This window comes from Castor canadensis, chromosome 2, assembly GCF_047511655.1.
Source record: "Castor canadensis chromosome 2, mCasCan1.hap1v2, whole genome shotgun sequence".
Taxonomy (NCBI): domain Eukaryota; kingdom Metazoa; phylum Chordata; class Mammalia; order Rodentia; family Castoridae; genus Castor; species Castor canadensis.
Window position 1 is genome coordinate 28,525,478 of NC_133387.1, and position 22,781 is coordinate 28,548,258.

Here is a 22,781-nt window from a genome sequence, read left to right on the forward strand (position 1 = left end):
ATGTTTTAAAATAAATTACACAAATTTAGAACCCTACAGTTCTGAAGGTCAGAATTTTTCTTTCTTTCTTTTTTTCTTTCTTTCTTTCATTCTTTCAGTGATAACTGGGATTTGAACTCAGGGCTTTACAATTTGCTTGGCAGGAGTTCTACCACTTGAGTCACCCCTTCAGCACTTTTTGCTCTGGTTATTTTAGAGATAGGTTCTTGCTTTTTGCCCAGGCTGGCTTGGACTGTGATCCTCCTATTTTATGCTTCCCTCTGCAGCTGGGATGTCAGGCATGCATCACCAGTCCTAGCTTTCTTTTTTTTCCCTTGTTGAGGTGGTAGACCCCAAACTGTTTCTGCCTGTGCTGGCCTAGAACCATGATCCTCCTGATCTCAGCCCCCTAAATAGCTAGATTGCAAGCACAAGTCACTAGTGGTTGGCTTTGAAAGCCAGAAATCTTGAAATCAAGGAGTCAGCAGGCTGTGCTCCCTATGGAGTTTCCAAAGGAGAATTCTTTTTCTTTTACCTTCTGTGGTGGCTGTCCACATGGATCCTCTCCTTCCACCAGTAGCTCTGATAAAGAGCCTTGTGAGTGAGTGCATGGATCTTACCTGGAACATTCAGCATTGTCTCCCCATGACAAGATTCTTAATAATCTCTGCAAAGACCTCTTTGTCTGTAAGGTCATTTATCCACAGATACCAGAGATTAGGGAATGGATAACTTTCTACAGAAATTATTTTACCTACTGTATACTCAGAAAGCACTAGATGATCCTATTAGAACATACAGTTTCCACCAGTGACACCTACCATAATGTCCTGACAGATTCCAATTATTCCCTTCTAAGATGTTATTGCTATAAAAGTTTCACCAGTGAAAACAGAAAGGTAGAAGAATAACAAATTACTAGAATATTAGGGTGTGGGCAGGAATTTACTAATAGTCTAAAGGTACCACATCATTTACTTATTTTACATCGGGCCACAATAATTATTTCAAAAAATATATCTCATGGATTATTTTTGAATTAATAGGCTTGTACCTGGATTTGTTCCCTTGTTTTAGTAAACTGAAAGAAATATAATGTCCAGTTTTGTTAAAATTAGAGTTTTAGAATTTATATACATACTCTAATAATTGCTGACTGGAATTTAAAAAAACATTTTGGAAAATTTAAAGTAGTTTCTAGCATCTGTTCTTAGGACATTAATTATTGAAACTGTACTTTTATAGCAGGAAGGACAATGATTATGAAGTTACTTCATAAATTAAGCATTTCTGCCATCAACAAAGAGCTGATTTTATAACTGCATATAGGTCTGAAAAACTTTAAAGCACGTATTGAAGTAGTCGTATAGAATTATACAGACAGCCTACTTAATCCCAATAATTTCATCCTTAACTTTTGAGAATTATTAGCACCAAGAACCTTATAAGTAATATTGTGTGTATTTGACAGATGAAATGCAATGTATAGTTCTCCACTGCAATTTCCAGATGAGTAAACTGAAGCTTAAATAAATTTTAAAACATTTGCTCAAGTCATTTAATTAGCAATTGGCAGATCTGAGTGTTCAGTCCAGGGATGGCCAATTCTAAACTATCCTAACACTTTTTAGACTATACTATTTTAATCTTTATAGATAATCATAAGAAATAATGCTTATACATAGATAATCATGGGAAATGTCTGCTCCAGTCTGCTATTTACAAGTATTTCTTTCATCTCCCACAGCACATTGCATGATATTCCCCAACATTACTTTTTATGCCTTTTCATAGTTAGAACTCCTTCACCACTGTTGTAGGATGGAATTCTGTATTTCTTCCAAACCCTCAGACCCCTAACCACTGCAGACCCACTCCACTCATTCTTTTTACCTGATTCTCTTTGCTGATTGGCTATATCTCTGCCATCCAAAAGATCTGGAGGGAGGTATTCTGGGAAGTTTACAAAGTCACAGAATAAAAAGGAGCTTGCCCATTGAGTTAAAATCCATGGCATTTAACATCTTTGCATTCAGAAACAAACATCCATATTTGGAAGTGACAATCAAAATGTTACTTTTTTCTTCCCAGAAAAACACACAGGAATTAAAAAAAAATTACTGTATTTGAAGTAATCCAAATAATGCTTGCTTAATAAACTTTTTTCTTTTTACCTTAAAGAAAACTTAAGAGCTAGTGATGTGACTCTGTGGTTGAGCACTTGCCTAGCTTTTAAGAGCTTAGAGTTTTCATCATCAAATACGTTCAAACAATTTTATGTTTTGTGTCATGTGATGCATATGAGCACATCTGCATTAAAGACATTGAGGAATCTACAGTGAGAAAACTTGTTTAATTTTATTCAATACTAGCACTAATGAATGAATTTATGCACACTAAGTTGTGTTCTTCTTTGAAATACCTATTAATAACCTATTGGTACCTATAGGTAAATGAATGGTTCATGGGGAGAATTTGAGAAAACTGTGTTTTTTTGTTCCTTACCATCTTCCATAAATAGTTTTGTTTATCTGGGAACACACAATTTAACTTCCCAAAAAATATATTCTAAAGAACTTTTTGAATATTGCTATTATATAAGATGCAAAATAAGGACTATTTTTATGTATAATATAAGAGTTAGGTCCCTCCTTTCATCATAAACCTCTGCTTTTGATAATGGGAAAAATAGTTCAACATTCATTTCCTGCATGAAAGTTGACATGTGGAGTGATTAAATAACTTCATGTTTCATGTGTAACTTAAAATTGTTCTCATAAAATTCAGGAAAATATTTTTGAAAATGTGAGTTCCTCATTCAAATCCTGAATGACTATACGAATGCAGGTCTAAATGAATTCAGAAGACTATTAAAATAAATCCTGCTATGCTTGTCATCAGCACACATATTTTGTGATCAAATTAGCAGTAAAGTCATTCTTTCCAAAGTTCAAAGAAGAAGTAAAACTTGTCATTGTTACAAGGAAAAGAATTGTGTTTAGACAACATTGAAGACTAATTATATGCCCTTTGGATAATCAAATACTCAGTTTATGTATCTTTATACATCTAAGAACACAAGGAACAACCAAAAGTCCCACGTGTTCTCTGCATTTAGCAAAAAGTTTAGAATATGAACATGATGACTGCTTGTCTCTTCATTTGGTTTGGACATCATTTCAGTTGATCTAGAAGAATTAAATGATTGTAGTGTTCAGTTGCATACAGAGTATTCTGAAAGCATTAATGCATGACTCATGGATTCCCTCAGCCATCTCCACAGACACCAGAAATAAAGATGATATTACTAAGCAAACTATCCTGGAGCAACCTGTTGTCAGATGAAGTGAATATCCATGATAAAACAGGCAACCTACAGCCTTCTTGAGAAATTGTGCCATCAGAAACACAGGAACAGAAAGAGGAAGTAATGACTTTCAAAAAATGACTATTGTCTTCCAAATTTTTTAGGGAAAGAAACAGGCAGATACAAGTATTCATGAAAAGGAAAACATAAGTATACTGGCAGAGCTACTAGCAACAGACTACTATTCTCAGGACTTTAAGATCCATGAAATTGAGCTTAATCCTAATGGGATTCAGGATTGGTAACTCACATTTTCTTTCTATTATTTCCCTTTTTGAATGCAAATATCTAAAACATTGTCCTATACCTGTCCCACCATTGAATTTTAGAAGATCACTTGTTTTCTTGTCTAAGTGTAAAGATGGAGGAGAATTTACTTATAGATGGAATATACTCATTCTTACCCATATCTGAGTTTGATGAGTTAGATACTGAAATTCAAATTTTGAGTTGACATAATTTTGATGAGATTGTTTGACTTTGAGTTGATTTTGCAATGAGATGAGACTTTTATATATGTTGGGATGTGTTGGGTGTATCTTACACATAGGATGGACATAAGATACAAGAGGGTAGACCATGGTAGGTAGAATGATAACTTCCCAAAGGCATCCATTCAATGAACCTGTAATCATATTACTTTATAAAAAAAATAGACTTTGCAGATGTGATTAAGTTATAGATCTTGTGGTGGAAAGTTTGTCCTGGACAATATAGGTGTAGTCAATGTAATCACAAGGCTCCATGCAAGTTAAAGAGTAAGGCAGAAAAAACATAATAAAGGAGGTAAAAAGATAGAAACAAAGATGAGGATTCATGTAAACTAGGACTCAACTGGACATTGCTGATTTTAAAAGAGGAAAAACAAGTAAAAGTCAAGAGATTTGGGAACTTTCTAAAAGCTAGTAAAGTCAGGATATGAATTCTCCCCCAAAGCTAGAAGAAAAAGTCCCTCTAGCACCTTGATTTTAGTTTGATAAGATCCATTTTGACTTCTGACCACCAGAACTACAAAAACACATAAATTTGCAAAATTTTAACCACTAACATTGTGGCAATTTGTTACAGTGTCAGTAGTAAACTAACAGAGTAGGCTACTGTAATTTTGGACTCTTCTCTGAGTTATTTTGTCCAGATACCATTTAAAATTTAACTACCATAACACTTATTTAATCTGTGCAGTAAAACTGAGTTTTAAATACCCTTTAATGCTCAAATTATTTCTAATATTCTTTATATATTGCATTGTTTTCACATGTTATATTTTAACATTATTCATATGAAAATATCATACAATGTGAAATAGAACTATTTCAATATTATTTTGAATATTTTACATCATAATATTTCATTTTACTTGATATTTCAGAAGCAACTTCCTAATTCAATCCAAGTACTTAATTTTGTGGATGATCTCTATACCATTTAATTTCTACTAACCTCTTCCCTGATGGCACAAATCTATTAGGTACTGACCTGCTTTTCAACATATTAGTGCAACAACTTTACAAACTTTTCACTACTACATAACATATATTGCATTTTTCCAACATTCAGTCATCACTCATTCACTACTTTCCAGTTGGACCTTAAACAAATGCCACATATTTAAATATTCTTCTATATGGAAACACTCATTTATATATTAGTTATGGTACAAAACAAACTACTTCAAACAACCTAATGATGTAAACAATGAAGTTTAATTTTCATCCACATTCTATGTGATTTGCAGACTAGCTAGAGGCTTTTCTCAGAATCATTCTCATTTTGGCTGACAATGAAGTCATTTCCTGGAATATTACTGGATACCATAGCAGAGAGAAGATAAAATATAGTGCTTTACATGCTGGTTCCAAAGTCTCAGCCCATAAAAGACAAAAGTCACTTCTGCTCACTTGTCATTGTCCAAAGTAGCCCACATGGCCTGCCAGTGGCAGAACAGCAAGGAAGGAGACCTAGATGCAATTGATGGGCAACACCTAGAATTACCGCATTTACTATTTGATTGAAAGTTGTGATAAAAGTATGTTTAGTTTTCTAGGTGGAAATGAGAAGCATACTATCTAATCAAAAGTTTAGGCATAATTCATAACTGCATGCTACCGGTATCCAAGTCTGTGATGTTCTGAAATACAGAGCACAGCAATAGAGTTTCCTTGTACTGTAGACAGAATTTTAATGAAAAATCCATTATTCTATCCATGCTTGGCTTCCTTTTACTTTTATAGCTAGCACCATATTCCAAGAAATTTAGAGGAAGTCATTAAAACATGATTTTATGCATTGCAATATTTATATAAAATGACAGTTTATCACACAATATTGTTAATGCCTTAGAAAATGAGAATGTAAACTACAGTTTTACCTCATTTGTTTACAACTGTTATGAAAAGATACTCAACTATCTCATAAGGAGATCATCTTCATATAAAAATTAGTTGCAATAACAGCCTTGTATGTGAAAGCAAAGACAACGAGTTTCCCTTTCAGAATTGTGAGAAAGAAAACACAATGCTGTACTCAGGAAACATCTTGTAACTTCCACTCTGGAGTCAGAAAGTACTGTCTGTTCCACAGGAATTCCAAAGTATACAAAGCCACTGTGACATGCCTTTGGTAGTGAGGAACAAAAATGGAGTTTCATTTTAGACAGTGCACTGTGGGGAGTACTTTTAGATGCTTTACAGCATGAGCCTATGGGTAACATTGTCTTCAGACTTACTGTGATGTAGCTATAGAACTACATAATCTACCTGACATTGGAAATTAGAAAATGATAAAGATGGAAAGGAAAATAATTAAGTCACAGAAAAGGCAAAGAGTCAGTAGGATTAATAATTTAAATTCTCCATTAACTTACCAATTTCATAGCATCTTTTAAGCTTTTTTATAGGTTTGTAGGAAGGAGAACATAGCATTTTGTAAACACCAAACTGTCAAAATCAGAAAGGAAACAAATTCTATGAGCAGTACCCAACCTGAGATCACCACAGAGTACAAGACTTATTAAAAATCCATGATTCTATAAAGCTTGTAAGAGACAGAGGAGGTAATAAATGAGCTAATGACAAGAACCTTTAGTGAGTGATTACTCCTGTAACGATGCCTTAGTGACCCTCAAATAAATGCTTAACTTGTTTCTTGGCAGGATAACATCCTTGGAAGGCCTAAGGTGATATGGCCAAAGTAATATGAACAAAAAATTGCTTTTTAATAGCTACATAATAAAGCTTCCAGATTTTAAAACATTGAAATAAACTTTACTATTTCACATTGGTGTTTTCCTTCTCTGAATCCTAAAACTAAAATAACAGTATGACTTAAATATTTTTCATCTATTAAAATGTATAATTCCATTTAATTTTTCACACTTATTAGAATGTGTGAATAACTTTTATTTTATTTTATTTTTATTCATATGTGCATACAATGTTTGGGTCATTTCTCCCCGCCCCCCATCTTCAAGCTGTCTTTACTACCAGGCTCTTAGAAGATGGTGCCATTGGCACTGTGGTCTGAAAGGGGTTGTGGAATGTAGTCTTTGCACAGCTGTGCTTGGTAGCCCTGTAAAGTCCTGGATTTTCAATAAAATACTATTCAAGATTTTCTGCTAACTTAAATACTGATACAAACATGAAGTATTGTGTTTTTTTCCGGACTGATTACTATTTTATTTTAAAGCCTCAAGGTTTACACCAAAGAATTAAAGCTCTTTCAAGAAATTCACCTTCTCACTAGGTGTCCTTTTGGTAAAGAGAAATTTCTGGGACAGAGACAATGATTAAGGTAAGTGAGTACAAGGGGAATTTGCTTAACTTTGCAAAGCATTGATCTGTTTAGCATGGAGCAGGAGAAGTCACCCTCTGAATATCTGTAGTTGGCTTCCCTTACAAGGTAATTAACCACACGGTGCCACATTGTTTAAGCTCCTCTGCTGTGATGCTGTGGGTACGGTACTGTTCTAAAAGATTTGCTTTATCATTGTCTTATGATAAAAAGGTGTAGTGTCATAGACAATGAGGAATACATCAAAGCCAGGTTTCAGTTAAGTTTAAGTACCAATAACATGTTCTTTGTTTTTATTGTTTTATTATTCATATGTGCATACAAGGTTTGGGTCATTTCTCCCCCCTGCCCCCACCCCCTCCCATACCAACCACACCACCCCCTCCTCGTTCCCCCACCCCCTCAATACCCAGCAGAAACTATTTTGCCCTTATCTCTAATTTTGTTGAAGAGAGAGTATAAGTAATAATAGGAAGGAACAAGTGTTTTTGCTGGTTGAGATAAGGATAGCTATACAGGGAGTTGACTCACATTGATTTCCTGTGCATGTGTGTTACCTTCTAGGTTAATTCTTTTTGATCTAACCTTTTCTCTAGTTCCTGGTCCCATTTTCCTATTGGCCTCAGTTGCTTTAAAGTATCTGATTTAGTTTCTCTGCATTGAGGGCAACAAATGCTATCTAGTTTTTTAGGTGTCTTACCTGTCCTCACCCATCCCTTGTGTGCTCCTGTTTTTATCATGTGCTCAAAGTCCACTCCCCTTGTTCTGTTTACCCTTGATCTAATGTCCACATATGAGGGAGAACATATGATTTTTGGTCTTTGGGGACAGGCTAACCTCACTCAGAATGATGTTCTCCAATTCCATCCATTTACCAGTGAATGATAAAATTTCGTTCTTCATCATGGCTGCATAAAATTACATTGTGTATAGATATCACATTTTCTTAATCCATTTCTCAGTGGTTGGGCATCTTGGCTGTTTCCATAACTTGGCTATTGTGAATAGTGCCACAATAAACATAGGTGTGCAGGTGCCTCTGGGGTAACCTGTGTCACAGTCTTTTGGGTATATCCCCAAGAGTGGTATTGCTGGATCAAATGGTAGATCAATGTTTAGCTTTTCAAGTAGACTCCAAGTTTTTTTCCAGAGTGGTTGTACTAGTTTACATTCCCACCAACAGTATAAGAGGGTTCCTTTATCCCCGCATCCTCACCAACACCTGTTGTTGGCGGTGTTGCTAATGATGGCTATTCTAACAGGGGTGAGCTGGAATCTTAATGTGGTTTTAATTTGCATTTCCTTTATTGCTAGAGATAGTGAGCATTTTTCATGTGTTCTTTGGCCATTTGAATTTCTTCTTTTGAGAAATTTCTGTTTAGTTCACTTACCCATTTCTTTATTGGTTCATTAGTTTTGGGAGAATTTAGTTTTTTAAGTTCCCTATATATTCTGGTTATCAGTCCTTTGTCTGATGTATAGCTGGCAAATATTTTCTCCCACTCTGTGGGTGTTCTCTTCAGTTTAGAGACCATTTCTTTTGATGAACAGAAGCTTTTTAGTTTTATGAGGTCCCATTTATCTATGCTATCTCTTAGTTGCTGTGCTGCTGGGGTTTCATTGAGAAAGTTCTTACCTATACCTACTAATTCCAGAGTATTTCCTACTCTTTCTTATATCAACTTTAGAGTCTGTGGTCTGATATTAAGATCCTTGATCCATTTTGAGTTAATCTTGGTATAGGGAGATATACATGGATCTAGTTTCAGTTTTTTGCAGACTGTTAACCAGTTTTCCCAGCAGTTTTTGTTGAAAAGGCTGCTGTTTCTCTATCGTATATTTTTAGCACCTTTGTCAAAGACAAGTTGGTTATAGTTATGTAGCTTCATATCTAGGTCTTCTATTCTGTTCCACTGGTCTTCATGTCTGTTTTTGTGCCAGTACCATGCTGTTTTTATCATTATTGCTTTGTAATATAGTTTGAAGTCAGGTATCGTGATACCTCCAGCATTGTTCTTTTGACTGAGTATTGCCTTGGCTATTCATGGCCTCTTGTGTTTTCATATAAATTTAATGGTATATTTTTCAATCTCTTTAATGAATGTCATTGGAATTTTGATGGGAACTGCATTAAACATGTAGATTACTTTTGGGTATATAGACATTTTTACTATGTTGATTCTACCAATCCATGAGCATGGGAGATCTCTCCACTTTCTATAGTCTTCCTAAGTTTACAGTTTTCCTTGTAGAGGTCATTCACATCTTTTATTAGGTTTACAACTAAGTATTTGATATTTTTGAGGCTATTGTAAATGGAATTGTTTCCATACATTGTTTTTCAGTTTGCTCATTATTAGTGTATAGAAATGCTAATGATTTTTCTATGTTGATTTTATATCCTGCTACCTTGCTGTAGCTATGGATGATGTCTAGAAGTTTCTGAGTAGAGTTTTTTGAGTCTTTAAGGTATAGGATAATGTCATCTGCAAATAGGGATATTTTGACAGTTTCTTTACCTATTTGTATTCCTTTTATTCCTTCTTCTTGCCTAATTGCTCTGGCTAGGAATTCCAGTACTATGTTGAATAGGAGTGGAGATAGTGGGCATCCTTGTCTGGTTCCTGATTTTAGAGGGAATGGTTTCAGTTTTTCTCCATTAAGTATAATGCTGGCTGTAGGTTTGTCATATATAGCTTTTATAATGTTGAGGTACTTTCCTTCTATTCCTAGTTTTCTTAGAGCTTTTATCATGAAATGGTGTTGGATCTTATCAGAGGCTTTTTCTGCATCTATTGAGATGATGAAGTGGTTTTTGTCTTTGCTTCCATTAATGTGGTTTATTACGTTTATTGATTTTCGTATGTTGAACCACCACTGCATTCCTGGGATGAAGCCTACTTGGTCATGGTGAATAATCTTTTTGATGTGTTGTTGAATTCTGTTTGCCATTATTTTATTGAGGATTTTTGCATCAATGTTCATTAAAGAGATTGGCCTATAGTTCTCCTTTTTGGAGGTGTCTTTGCCTGGTTTTGGGATCAGTGTAATATTGGATTCATAAAATGTGTTAGGCAGTTTTCCTTCCCTTTCTATTTCATGGAACAGTTTAAGGAGGGTTGGTATCAGTTCTTCTTTAAAGGTCTGATAGAATTCAGCAGAGAATCCATCAGGTCCTGTACTTTTCTTTTTGGGGAGACTCTTGATTGCTGCTTCAATTTCATTTTGTGTTATAGATCTATTCAAGTGATTAATTTTCTCTTGGTTCAGTTTTGGATGATCATGTGTATCTAGAAATCTGTTCATTTCTTTAAGATTTTCAAACTTATTTGAATGTAGGTTCTTGAAGTAGTCTCTGATGATTTCCTGGACTTCCATGGTGTTTGTTGTTGTCTCCCCTTTTACATTCCTGATTCTACTAATTTGGGTTTTTTCTCTCCTCATTTTAGTCAGGTTTGTCAGGGGTCTGTCGATTTTGTTTATTTTTTCAAAGAACCAACTTTTTGTTTCATTAATTCTTTGTATGGTTTTTTTGGTTTCTATTTTGTTGATTTCAGCTCTTATTTTCATTATTTCTCTCCTATTTGTTTTGGGATTTGCTTGTTCTTGTTTTTCTAGGAGTTTGAGATGTATCATTAGGTCATTGATTTGGGATCTTTCAGTCTTTTTAATATGTGCACTCATGGCTATAAACTTTCCTCTCAAGACTGCCTTAGCTGTGTCCCATAGGTTCCAGTAGGTTGTGTTTTCATTTTCATTGACTTCCAGGAACTTTTTAATTTCCTCTTTTATTTCATCAATGATCCATTGTTCATTAAGTAATGAGTTATTTAGCTTCCAGCTGTTTGCATGGTTTTTGTCTTTACTTTTGTTGTTGAGTTCTACTTTTACTGCATTGTGATCAGATAGTATACATGGTATAATTTCGATTTTCTCGTATTTGCTGAGGCTTGCTTTGTGCCCTAGGATATGATCTATTTTGGAGAAGGTTCCATGGGCTGCTGAGAAGAATGTATATTGTGTAGAAGTTGGATTAAATGTTCTGTAGACATCGACTAGGTCCATTTGATCTAGTGCATATTTTAAATCTTGGATTTCTTTATTGATTTTTTGTTTGGATGACCTATCTATTGATGATAATGGTGTATTAAAGTCTCCCACAACCACTGTGTTGGAGTTAATATATGCTTTTAGATTTTTCAAGGTACATTTGATGAAATTGGGTGCAGTGACATTGGGTGCATATAGGTTGATAATTATTATTTCCTTTTGGTCTATTTCCCCTTTTATTAGTATGGAATGTCCTTCTTTATTTTGTTTGATCAATGTAGGTTTGAAGTCTACTTTGTCAGAGATAAGTATTGCTACTCCTGCCTGTTTTCAGGGGCCATTGGCTTGGTAAATCTTCTTCCAGCCTTTCATCCTAAACCTATGCTTATTTCTGTAGGTGAGATGGGTCTCCTGTAAGCAACAAACTGTTGGATCTTCCTTTTTAATCCCTTTCATCAAACAGTGCCTTTTGATGGGTGAATTAAAGTTCGTTAACATTAGGTGTTAGTACTGATAAGTATGTGGTGATTCGTGTCATTTAGTTGTGTTAGTTGTTTGAAGTTTTGATTGGGTGTACCTAAGTTGAGGTTACTCTCTACTTTCTTGCTTTTTCTTTTCCTGTGGTTTGGTGCTGCCTGTCTTTTCATGGTTAAGTTGGGTTTCACTTTCTGTGTGCAGAATCCCTTGAAGAATCTTTTGTAGTGGTGGCTTTGTGGTCACATATTGTTTTAGTTTCTGCTTATCATGGAAGACTCTTATTGCTCCATCTATTTTGAATGATAGTTTTGTTGGGTAAAGTATCCTGGGGTTGAAGTTATTTTCATTCAGTGCCCAGAAGATCTCACCCCAAGCTCTTCTTGCTTTTAATGTTTCTGTTGAGAAGTCTGCTGTGATTTTGATGGGTTTACCTTTGTATGTTATTTGTTTTTTCTCTCTTACAGCCTTTGATATTCTTTCCCTAGTTTCTGAACTTGTTTTGATGATGATATGCCATGGGGTAGTTCTATTTTGATCTGGTCTGTTTGGTGTTCTGGAGGCCTCTTGCATCTGTATGGTAATAGCTTTCTCTAGATTTGGGAAATTTTCTGTTATTATTTTGTTGAATATATTTTGCATTTCTTTGCTTGCATCTCTTCTCCTTCTTCAATAACCATGATTCTCAGGTTTGGTCTTTTGATGGAGTCGGTGAGTGCTTGCATTTTCTTTTCACAGGTCTTGAGTTGTTTAACTAATAGTTCTTTGGTTTTTCCTTTAATTACCATTTCATCTTTGAGTTCTTAGATTCTGTCTTCTGTTTGTTCTATTCTGCTGGATTGGCCTTCCATTTGTTTTGCAATTCTGTTTCCTTCTTTTTTCTGAGTTTTCCATATCCTGGCTGTTTTCCTCTTTAATGTTGTCTATTTTTGTCCTGAGTTCATTTATTTCTTTATTAATCATGTTCTTTGTTTCACTTTGGTGTTTATACAGTGCTTCTATGGTTTCCTTTATTTCTTCTTTTGCTTTTTCAAATTCTCTATTTTTGTCATCTTGGAATTTCTTGAGTGTCTCCTGTACATTTTGGTTGACCATATCTGGTATCATCTCTATAAAATTCTCATTGAGTACCTGTAGTATGTCTTCTTTTAAATTATTCTTGTGGGCTTCATTGGGTTCTTTGGAATAGTTTATCTTCATTTTGTTGGAGTCTGGATCTGAGTATCTGTTTTCTTCATTTCCCTCTGGTTCCTGTACTAATTTTTTGCTGTGGGGAAATTGGTTTCCCTGTTTTTTCTGTCTTCCCATCATTGCCCTTGGTGGTGTTATTGTCCCTGTACTGTGTGCAATTGTGTATTTTCTAACTTGTAATAATAGCACTGGTGATATTTAGAATGGAAGGGTGAGAGGAGATGGAAAGCAAAGAAGTTAAAGGAAAAGGGAAAAACAAACAAGTAGAAAAAAAACAAAGAAATAAACAAAAAGGTTTCAAAGATATAAACAGGGAGAGATAGTGTACTAATCAAGTGTAAGCTGAACAGACATTAGAGAGACAGAGTGAGAATTGAAAATAAAAAATAAAATATATATATAAATAAATAATAAATAAATGAAATATATATATAAAAAATTTAAAAAATAAAATAAATAAAAAAATAAAAATAAGAAAAAATAAAATAAAAAAAATCTCCAAGTTCAAATGCAATAATGTTTCGGTCTTAATAATTTTGCTGTTCACCCCTCAGTCTCCAGTCCTGGAGATGATCAGAAGTAGTTCTGTGGTTGTCTCATGAAAGGGGAAAAAGACTGGAAAATCCAAAATAAAACAAAACCGCACAAAACAATTAACCAAATCACCACAATGTGTCCCAAGTTCAAATGCAATATAGTTTCAGTAAGTTTTTCAGCATACAGGTGCACTTTGGTTGTTTTCTCATCAAAGGTAGGGAAAGAGTAAAAAAAAGAGTCTGGAGACAGTTCTGAGAATGGTATCTGCGGCTGTGGCTTGCCTGCCCACTGCTGTCAGCCTGCTGTTGCTGGAGGCGTTATTTATGCAGATCTCAGGAGGGAGCTTAGCACTCACCTGGCCCCACAGGCTTTGTTTACTCAGTGTTCTCCAGTGCCTGAGCCGCTGCTACAAGCTTTCCTCTTTCCAAGCACACTAGGGGAGGTGACACTGCACCCACTTTCTCAGGCCTGCGTGTTTGTTTACAGCTCATGTGGGAAGTGGGTCTTCCCCCTCTCCTGTGGAGTTTTCTTCCCTCCGCTGCTTTTACAAGCTTTCCCGCTTCTGGTTGCTGGGCATGTGCTGCTGGTCCTGCCTTCTCTGGCCGGCTTGTTTATTTACAGTTCTGGGCGGGATTCCCCTCCCCCACTCTTTGGTGCTTAAAGCACCCCACCCTCTTTTCTACATGTCTTTTTTTTGTTATTGCTTATTATTCAGTTTTTCTTTTTTCCCTGGGTGGGGGTTGGTCTGTCCAGGGGCTATGGTGATCTGGCCCAGGGTTGTCTGTGGAAGTACTGCATACCACTTAGCTCACCTTGTGGTTCGCGTCTTCCCAAGCTGTCTGAGCGCTGGTGTCTGGCGGTGATTCAGGATCCTTGCTGTTTTCTCCCTTTAATGTGAAGTGGAGATGCTCTTCACAGGCTGGAGGTGTGGAGAAGTCAAAGTTTTGCCTCTTCTCTGTGGTTTTTTCCTGTAAGGTGTGTCTCCAGTGTCTCTCCAAGATTTTACTTTAGGAGGCATGCTTTCTGCTTCCTTCCATCTTTGAATTCTGTGAATAACTTTTAATTAAGATATAACACTTAATGTGGCTTATATTCCTAAATACAATACTAAAGTTTAGTAAATTAATAATTCACAAGTATTGTTTGAGGTTAAAACAGTATCTTCTATGCCTAAATTATTATCTATACTTTTATATAATATCTTTATTTTACTCATTGTGATATATTGTCAAAGAATCTGGACACTTAGGAAAACATAACTTTTATATTTTTCTTTAATATTAAAGGATGGCTATAAAATGTTATCTGTTACCTTGTATAATTTTGATAATTTGTTGTATAATTCTGATTATACTCATCATTTTATCTATTGTTTATTCACAAAAGGAAAACATTCAGTAATTTTGAATTAGATTTGAATGGGTATTAAAGCTGAGCGTTTAGGAGAATCTTTTTCAATGCCAGATTTTACTTCTTTCCATTGTTCATGGCTTCCTTTCTCAACATATCAGTTTTATATGAAGCCCTGATCTTTTCTGATCAATCTCACTGAACATTCTTGAAAGTCCTTTGTAGGTATATCTAAGCCATCCTTTGCTTTTTCTCTTGTGGTCACCTTTGATTTGGTTACATTACTTTGAAGGTTCCTCTTGTCCCAAGAGCTCACAGTTTCTTGTCTGCCATTAGTTTCTCAGTTCAGATTCTACTGATCCAGGTCCCTCTACCACCTTCCCATTAACTCTGGATTCTGGGCTTCATCTCAGGCCTAAGGTGCTCTTAATCCTGAAAAGGGTATTTGAGTAAAGAGATAATAAAATTGAAGTGATTCAAATACCATCTGCTATAACTGAAATAAATGATGGTAAATGAATAAATGATGATAAATTGTAGGCATAACTTCTAAATCCCATGAGGGAAAAGTTTGAGTGAGGTGGGAACCCCATGATGTTGACAGGTATTTACACAACATTGGATCCTGTATGAAAATAAGCAAGATAGTCCATCTCAATTCCTAGTGTAAAGAAACAAATGTAGGAAAATCCATTATTTAAGGCTATATCCTATGAGGAAATGGATGAAGTAAAAGTAAGAATAAAGATCAGGAATGGCACTAAAGCAATTTATAATTAATTCAAAGATAGAATAGTCAAAATCCTTTGAACAGACATCATTAGTCTGTCTCATTTTTAGCTGGATCAATGGCATTACATACTCCATACTAAAGGTCAAATTAGATTTCATCTTTGGTTTAAAGCCCAATGCAATCATGGACACATAACATTCAGATAGACTAAATGGCATATAAAAATTAATGTTATTTCACTTACTTAATATGATCTTTAGTTAAATAATAAAACATTGTAATAAGAAAATAAAGAGTTCAGTACTCTCTTACCATCCTCTTGGAAGTAATACATTCAATATCAATAGGAATCAAAATTATTTTTTCATCTGTATTAATTTGAATTCTCCAGAGAAATAGCATCAACAGATAGAATCATCTATCCATCTATGTATCATCTATCTATCATCATCTATATTGTATCTGAATTATATTTATATGTATAGTCATATTTATAAGAGATTCGTTATGAGGAATTAGCTCAGTTATGGAGACTGCAAAGACTTACCGTCAGCAAGCTGGAGACCGAGGAGAGTGAATGGCATAGTTCTACCCTGAGTTTGAAGCCTGAGACCAGGGAGATGATTAGTAAATTCCAGTCTGAGTCTTAGTCCGAAGACAGGTGAAAAACAATTTCTCAGCTTGAGAACAGGCAGAGAGAGCAGTGGAGGGGGGAGAATTCAAATATGACATATTTGACACATTGTAAGAACATTTGTAGATGCTACAATGTACTCCCTCTAGAACAATAAAAAAAAAGTACATTCAGCTAAAAACAAACAAACAAACAAAAAAACAGAGAGCAAATTCTCCCTTCTCAGATGTTTTGTTCTACTCAGGCCTTCAAGTGATTGCATGAGGGCTACTCATATTAAGCAAAGCAATCTGCTATATTCAGTCCACCAACACAAATCACAACCTCCTCTAGAAACATCTTCACAGACACTCAGACTAATGTTTGACAAAATAGCTTGGAACTCTGTGGCCTAGTTCATGCTTAAAATGAATCCTCACAACCTCCATGCACTGGTGAGATCTGAAATTTGGATTTGTGTGTTTTTTTTTTTCTTCTGGAAATACAGCTCAATCACTTATAATTACTAATTGATATATCCAAAAATATTTTCCAAAGTATTTTATTTATCCTTAGAACCTATTCAAGAGGGAAAGAGAAAATCATTCTACTCTGAAATTTTTTTTTCACTGTAACAAGAAAAACTAAAATATTAAGAACAGATTACAGAGATTGCAAAAAGAATTTATTTTCTGCAAATAACTCTTTTTGCAGAACTAGGGTTTGAACTCAAGGCCCTCTGCTTGCCAGACAGGTGCTCTGGCAATTGAGCCATGCCCCCAGCAATTTTTTTGATTTTAGTTATTTTTTAGGTAGGGTCTCACGTGTTTTGCACTGGGCTAGTCTCAGGCAACAGTCCTCCTACCTATGGCCTCTTGGTTGCTAGTACCACAGATGTGTCCCACCATACCTGGTTTACTGATTGAGATATAATCTCACTAACTTTTTGTACAGACTGGTTTCTATCTAGAATCCTTCCACGTAGTTCAGATTATATACATGTGCCACCCTGCCTGGTTTTGTATTTTGTTATTGTGACATGATTTCACTAAACTGTCAGGATCTGACCTCAAACTTGAGGGTCTCCTGCACCTACCTCCCAAGAAACTAGGATTATAGGTGTGAGCCACCATACCCAGTTGGTAAATTAACTTTTTATCTCTCACAATAAGGACTGGAAACAGGCAGAGGCCATGGTAATTTATAGTGCAAATTAGAGAGAGTATGTATACTTTCAACTCAACATTTCCTGCCTACAACCATCATGTTGTTAGCAGTGATGTGAGAGCAAAAATTATAGAGTGGCATTTATAGCACTTGGGTATTATATTTTGTGGTAATTTTTGTGAACATATTATTAGTTACATATTTCAAAACTTATGCTGAATAAGCATATTTCCCAACTTTTTGGAGTAAAAGGAGTATATTTAATGTGTACTCTTTTTTGTAAACATTTTCTTCAAAAAAAATTTCAGATTCATCAAAGACTTTCAAGGATAGTGTAGTTTGAGAGTCATTTCCCCTCAACTACCCCAATGTTAACATTTTACATAATGAGTCTACATATATTTTGACATCATCTCCATACAAACAAGTAGATATATACTAAAAAGGGATTTAGGAACATTGGCACATTGAGTGTGAAATTAGTAGCCTGAGGCTTTAAAAAAAATGACTCTCTCAGACTAAGGAGCAGATTATGTGGATGAAATTTCATTAACAAGGAAAAGCATTTTAGGACCCTTTAAGGCTTTCAGTAGTATATAAAAGTTATTTAGAAACTAGGAACCACTCTGCATCTCATTTACCTAACTGATGAGAGATAAATGAGCTAAACATTTAATGCACAGCCTTGAGGTATTTTTTTGCTCTTGAACCACAGTCTAAGTCTACTAAAAGAGAAGAGAATCATTAACTTTCTGCAACCACAGTGCCAGCAGCAGCCACTAAACTTTCTTACCATAAATAGTTCCAGAAATAGTAATAAAATAATTATAAATGACAATTCTCATCTTTGATTTAGTACATTTTTGTATATATAAAACCAAAGCCCAGTACATAATAAGGCTTTATTATATGTAAACAGGACGCTATTATTTACTAAGAACATCACTAAATTGATAGCATAAAAATAATTCATTTTGCCCTTGGAAGTCCTTTTTTATGAAACAACTAAGAGATAAGTATTCTATAGGTTATTTTTATTAATCAGATGAATGTTGCATTTGTTGAGAAGAGTCAACATCACCACCTGTTGGGAAATGTTGAAATTAGACTTAGGACTGTTGCCAAGACTAGAATCTCTCTCACTGAAAAAAAAAGGTGGAGATAAAATGTCTACATTGAAAATGAATAGAATTGATTTTAATTTGAGGACATGAGAATGCATTCCAGTGTTTTCATTCCTGTGTAGCATCACTTTGCTTTCTCACTGCAGTGCGATGGTTGATATAAACATTGAACCATAGCACAATTTACATGAACTTATCCACATCTGATCTTCAGGAAGTCTCATGACAACTAAAACTGGCAAGTAACCCAAATGCTGATGCAAAGTTGTCTCTATCAATTGCTTTCACCTTTCTTATTGAAGCATGTATAAGGGCAGTGCAACACACACACACACAGCACACACACATACACACATCCCACACATTAATAGGACCTTTACAACACTGAATTTTCTAATATGACACTCCATCTATTTAGATTGTCTTTCTTTAGTTTCACTATTTTATTGTTTTTAACAGAAAGGATTTATACATTTTTCATTTTTACTTAAGTATTTGATATTGTATGATTTTAATGTTAATGGCATATTTTTTAAAATTTTGTCCAATATAATTGATTATTCCATTTCAAATATGCAGAGAACAGCCATGTTAAATTTACTTATTATAAATCATATTGTTTTTAACTTTCTAAGTATATATTATAACCATTTCATGAAAAAAATGATAATTTATTTCTTTCTTTCCAATACACATGGAAAAATTTTTTTAAAAATTTTGCTAGATTGTACTATATAAAGCCTACAGTATGATGGTGAATGACAGCAGTTTTTTAGCCTGAATATGAAATGTTTCTCACAGATTCATGTGTTAAGCACAGTCCCCAGCTAGGGGCACTATTTGGGGAGGTTCTGGAAACTTTAAGGGTTGGGACCTAGCTGGAGGTATTAGGTCACTGAGGTCCCTGGCCTCTTCCTGACTTCTTCTTTTCTCTCTCTCTCTCTCTCTACCTCTTTCTCTGCTCCCCACCCCTTGATTAGTATAGCTAGAGATTTATTAACTATGTTGATATATTCAAATAACCAGCTTTGGTTTCATTGATTTTCAATAATTTTCTTGGCATGCCTTGTCACATTTCATGGAAAACCAGACAAATATCAAGTATCAAGTACTAGGAATAGCTTATGATTTAAGCAATTTTTGGTCTAGATAAAACAAATTTCAATTACGAGTCTTTCTATTGACCTATCTCTATACATTTGAGGACAATAGTTTGCCTTCAACCTCAATTCTCTGTTATATTCAAAACAGTCACAGATTTTCATTTATCCAAAAGTTTTACATATTGTAAGGACAAGACGATGCCATCCAAGCTCTTTTTGTGTTGAAACTGAAATAGGAAATGCTTTCTTTTTTTGACATGGAAAAAAAAAAAAGCACAATTTTTGTACAATATTTAAGGTAGATCTGTGATAATTTCATGATCTGTGGACTATTCATGTATTAAAGGACAGTTATCAAAGTACATTTACCAACCAGGCACTGGTGGCTCATGGGTGTAACCCTAGCTACTCAGGAGGCAGAGATCAGGAGGATCATGGTTCAAAGACAGCCTGAGCAAATAGTTCATGAGATCCTATTCTGAAAAAAAAATTGCAAAATAGGTCTGGTGAAGTGGCTCAAGGTGTAGGCCCTGACTTCAAACCCCAGCACCACACACACACACACACACACACACACAGAAATACACTTACCAAAATGTAAATTGATCCATTGATCAAGCATATCATGTAGTCAAGGGAAATTGATAACTGGAAAGTCTGACTAAGTTAGTGCTTAAACATAATAGGAACTTAATAATTATGTTATCATTATTATCATTATATCATTAACAAAGGTAAGAAGTAACAAAAAAATCACTATGAAATGAAATTGATAGTAGAAGTTTACTTGAATTTTTAAATTGCTCTTTGTAAGACATGCTGTTAAGAAAATAAAAGTCACAGACTATTAGAACACATTTGCAAAGATATGTTTAATAAAGGACATATGCACATTTATATCCAAAATATACCAAGAACTTTTAATACACAACAATAAGAAAATAAACAACTCAATTAACAATGAGCAAAATATCTGTACAGATAACTCACCAAACAAGATATACAAATGTCAAATAAACAAAAAAAGCTCACCAGCATGCTGTTAGGGAACTAAAATTTCAAACAATGGGACAAGACACCACTATATATCTATTAGAATGGCTAACACATGTAATACAACAATGTCAAATGCTGATGAGAATTTGGAGTGGAAGGAACTCTCATGTATTGATTGTGAGAATGCATAACAGTGAAGCCACTTGGGAAGACAGTTTGCAGATTCTTACAAAGTTGCACATCATACCATATAATCTACCAAAATTATTTACCCAAATGAGTGAAAGCTTATCTTTATCTCTACACAAAAAACTAAGTATAAATTTGTATAGTAGTTATTATCATTATCATAATTGCCAAAATTTGGAAGCAACCAAGGTATCTTTTAGGTTAAAGGTATAAACATGCCGTGGTATATTGAAAGGATGTGCTCTTTGCCCCAGCAGATCCCTATAGCAGAAACCAGTAAAGCCAGCACAGGATGCCCCGGGCAGGATGAGATAAACAGGATGGGGGCAGTTGGAATGTGAGGAATGTGAGGAATGTGAGCAGATTGCGAAAGACAACTAGAAGTACGTGCAAGATGTGCCCTGCCTGCTTGCTAAATGTAACTATGTGCGTGAATACCGACCCTTGAATCTATAGGCTAAGAAGTAATGTACTCTTAAATGGATAGGCTGGAAATGTATGTGTTGTTACAAACTCATTGGCTATGTACTGTGTGGGCTTTTGCTGTAATGGTGGGTAGGGGCCTCCCTAAAGAGGCTCGGGGTCTTGTCTGCCCAATCGGACCTGTGTGTCTGTGTGGGAGCTTGACCCTGGCTTGCCAGCTCAATAAACTCTGCTTTGTTGATTGCATTCACGCGTGACTCTCTGTCTCTTGGAGGAATAGGATTCTTGGACCCTAACATTTGGAGGTCCCACCGAGATACCCTTTTTTGAGAAGGCAGACCATCCACAAGAAAGCAGAGGTGATTCCAAGACCTAGGCATTGGGAGAGTCTGAGATTCTCATTTGGAGGGAACTAATTGGTAGATGATTGTTCCCGTTTGGGCCGCGGCGGGGATTTGGCCAATCCCCGGGGAGATTCATTCTGGGAATCTCGTTAAACGGACCACGAGGTCCTGCTGGGAGAGGCTTTCCTCTCATTTGGGCTCGAACATTTCAGGAATCCTGGCACCAGGAGAAGAACTAATTGAACTAGTCGACTGACCACCCGTCAAGTGGATGCCTTTCGGCCTGATATCCAAATTGGACGGTGAGGAGATTGAATGGAGTGCGCACCAGCGTGAGAGAAGGACCGGTCCAAGCAAGTGGTGGAGAGTGTTCTGTGTGTGTGGAGTTATTGTTGCTTTCACCCTTTTTGTTCTATCTCTCCTGGTGGTTGCTTCTCATCCCACAATGGGACAGGGACAAGCAACCCCAAAGTCTTTGATTCTCTCTCACTTTCCAGAAGTCAAAAAAAGGGCATTAAATGCGGGTCTGGTCATTAAGAAAGGTAAGTTCGACACCCTTTGTTCTGCAGAATGGCCCACCTTCGGAGTCAGATGGCCCATTCAAGGTTCCCTCTCCCTAGACCTGATCACTAAGGTCAAGGCTGTCATTTTCTAACCAGGCAATCAAGGCCACCCAGATCAGGTCCCCCACATTTTGGTTTGGGAAGATTTAGTGGGGAACCCCCCCCTTGGTTAACAGCTTTTCTGACTCACCCCTCCAGTTCGGCTCCCAGGGCTAAAACCCCAGTCATGCCTGCCTTGGTCATAAAAGAGGAAGAGAAACCTCCCCTTCGCTCCCTGACCAGTCCTCAAAATAGGACACCCTCTTTACCACCCCCGGTCTTACTGGAGAGTTCCCCCCTTTACCCATCCCTCTCGGGGGTAGAGAAAGATTGGCCGCCCCCATTCATGACTCCCCCTGGTCAGGCCAGTGCTCTGGAGGAGGAAATTTCCTCATCCTCCTCAACAGGACCGACGGCCAGAGGAGGAATGGGTCGAAGACTCCGCCCCCGAGGGGTACGGGAAAGGGAGGGAGAAGATGGGCCCTCCTCATCAACACATGGGGAGGAAACTGTCCCCACATTTCCAGTCTGGACGGTAGGCCAAGGAGGACCGGGAGGGGGGCAACAGTTTCAGTACTGGCCCTTCTCCTCCAGTGATCTATATAACTGGAGGACACAGAACCCACCGTTTTCAGAAGACCCTAAGTGTCTCATAGATCTCCTGGAGTCCGTCATGCATACACACCGCCCCACATGGGACGACTGTCACCAGCTGCTCAATACTCTTTTTATGACGGAGGAGCGGGAGCG